The sequence below is a fragment of the Sorex fumeus genome, unplaced genomic scaffold (assembly GCF_029834395.1).
Source record: "Sorex fumeus unplaced genomic scaffold, SorFum_2.1 ptg000054l, whole genome shotgun sequence".
Taxonomy (NCBI): Eukaryota; Metazoa; Chordata; class Mammalia; order Eulipotyphla; family Soricidae; genus Sorex; species Sorex fumeus.
Window position 1 is genome coordinate 50,794,643 of NW_026606111.1, and position 2,796 is coordinate 50,797,438.

The 2,796-nt window shown below is 38.0% G+C and overlaps 1 pseudogene; it reads right to left on the reverse strand.

The window, feature by feature from the left end:
* Positions 1-248: 248 nt before the first annotated feature.
* On the reverse strand, positions 249-340 carry LOC130033874 (uncharacterized; annotated as a pseudogene).
* Positions 341-2,796: the final 2,456 nt, after the last annotated feature.

Genomic DNA, 2,796 nt, shown 5'->3' on the forward strand with positions numbered 1-2,796 from the left:
TCCCAGACTTTTACCTTTAGCCCATGGGTGCTTTGATTGTTCAGATGTGTTTCCTGCAGGCAGCAGAATGAATGTTGGTTTCAGTTTTCTAATTCAACTTCCCATTCTGTGCCTCTGAATTGGCACATTTAGTCCATTGACATTGAGAGAGATTTTTGTGATTGGGATTTGTGCTCTCTTTATGTAGAATTTTTGTACTTGTGGGGATTGTCTTAGCTTAAAGTAGACCTGTTCATTCTTCTTGCAACAAAAATATGGAATGCTTTACAAGTTTGCATCATCTCTGTGCAAGGACCATGCTCATCATTTTATCATTTCAATTTTAGTATATGTGTTAAACTTAGTAGGAGTTAATTTTTCCATATTTTTCTCTTCTTATTACTTTGAGTGTTGTCCTTCCTCACTCCTATGGCAGACAATGATTCCTAATCAAGGAATGTATTTCAAAGCAGCATGAATAAATAGATTTAGAAATTTAATGTCCCAGAAAGAAAAATATGGTTTTTACCATATTATTTTTTACCATACCCTAGGCATCAGTTTTACAAAATAATTCTTTTGGAAGATGGGATATGAGTTTGTTTAATGTCGTTCCCTGAAACCTTAATTAAGACCATTAAACTAGAGCCTTTTGCTTTTCTCGCCTCAGTCTCGTGTACATCTCCAGGAAAAGGTGGATGGTGTTGTCTGCACTTTGACCACCTTGAATGTATGTAGGATTTTTCTCCTGAAGGATGAGGTGAGAAGCATATTGATGATTTCATTCCACCTTATTACAAGTTCAACTTGAACGGAAGGTGAGACTCTTGTGGCTCCTATAAAGGACAGAACAAAGGGTCTCAGTGAAGTTTAATGTCCAACTGATATTAACAACATAGATGACTCATAGTAACCTGTGTGCATCTTTGTGTATAGTGAGTTTCATATCTACTGATAGTGATTCTCAGTCATGACACATGGGAAAAACGGATCTGTAATTAAAAATCTAGTTCTCTGAGCAGAGTGGGCTCTCTGACGTGATTGAACAAGTGTGTAGTAATTTATTACTAAGCACATAAGTATTTTCAATGATGCGTACTTTTCGATCTAAAATTAATTCCAAATATGTCTAAAACAACAGTCTCCTGACCTCGCACCTGGCTTTCCTCACTGGGGCCCCTTGGAGATGGCGGGGTGAGATTCCCTCACCGCCCTGAGCATAGCCCCGGCAGCTGAAGACCTCTGCAACCAGCCATAGGTACGCTTAGAGACCACTCTTCCCAAGCTTGAAGGAGCCTCATGCATGAAGGAACTGGAAGAGGAACCCAAATGTGCGGGACCAGGGCATGAGATCTCCATGGCTGCTCAGATCAAGAATGTGCCCGCTCCTTCCAGTTCCCCCATCTTCTAGTAATTAAGTGTTACAACCACGAACTACCCCTGGATCCATGTAATTCCCTCAATAGCCAACATCCAGAGACTGGATCTTATTTAGAAGACAGCAACTCTGATTGTCCAGTTCTCACTCTCAGAGAACCTGGTAGGCTTCTGCGAGTATCTTGCCCGCATGGTGGAGTCTTTGTTTCTGGTCAGTTTCTTTTGAGGTACAGAAGCTGCTTAATTTAAGATAGTTCCCTTTGTTTATCTCTGCTTCCAGTTGCTTGGCAAGTGGCGTGTTATATTTGAAGATACCTTTAGCTTCAATATCGTGGAGGGATTTGCCAACCTTGTCATCACTGTACCTGAGGGATTCTGGTGTGATGTTGAGGACTTTGACCTATTTTTATCTGACTTTTGTGCATGGTGTTAGGTAGAGGTCTGAGCTATTTTTTTTTGCATGCAGCTGTACAGTTTTTTCTGCACCGTTTGTTTAGAAGGACTCTCTTAAACCACTTCACGTTTCTTGCTCCCTTATCAAAGATTAGATGATTATATATTTGAGGGTGTGTGTCAGTATATTCAATCCTTTTCCATTGGTCTGCAGCTGAGCCTTTGTTTCAGTCCCATGCTGTTCTCATTATTATCGTTTGCAGTAGAGTTTGAGGTTGGGGAAGGTGATGCCTCCATCGTCTTTCCCCCAAGAATTGCTTTAGCTATTCGTGTGCGTTTATTGTTCCATGTGAATTTCAGGAATGCTTGATCAATTTCTTTGAAGAATGTCATGGGTATCTTTATAGGGATCAAGTTGAATTTTTACAATGCTTCTTGGAGAATTGCCATTTTGACAATGTTAATTCTCCCATTCCATAAGTAATATATATGTTTCCATTTCCTCGTGTCCTTTTTAATTTCCTATTGTATAGGTCCTTTACCTCCTTAGTTAAGCTGATTCCAAGGTTCTTGATTTTCTGAGGCACGATTATGAATGGGATTGCTTTTTCATGTCACTTTCTTCTCTCTCATTATTTGCATATAAAAAATCCATAGACTTTTCGGTATTGAGTTTATAGCCTGCAATTTTACTATAAAAGTCTATTGCCTCTAGGAGTTTTTTCGCAGAGATTTTAGTATTCTCTAAATATTGTATGATATCTTCTGTGAATAGTGAGAGATTATTTCTACCTTTCATACATGAAAAACCCTTAATATCTTTTTTTTATCTATTTTCTCTTCCAAGTACTTCCAGTACTACATTGAACAGAAGAGCCAAAATGAATTTTTACTTAGCACATTCTGTCTGTAAATTTCTATGCTAAGAACGGTGGAAGAAACAGTGATATCTTAGTAATTTACAAGTAAATTATGAAGACAGATAATTTAAAAGAATTTCTTTGTATAAATTTCCAAAATGTGTAGCTTTTATTAAATATATTAAAA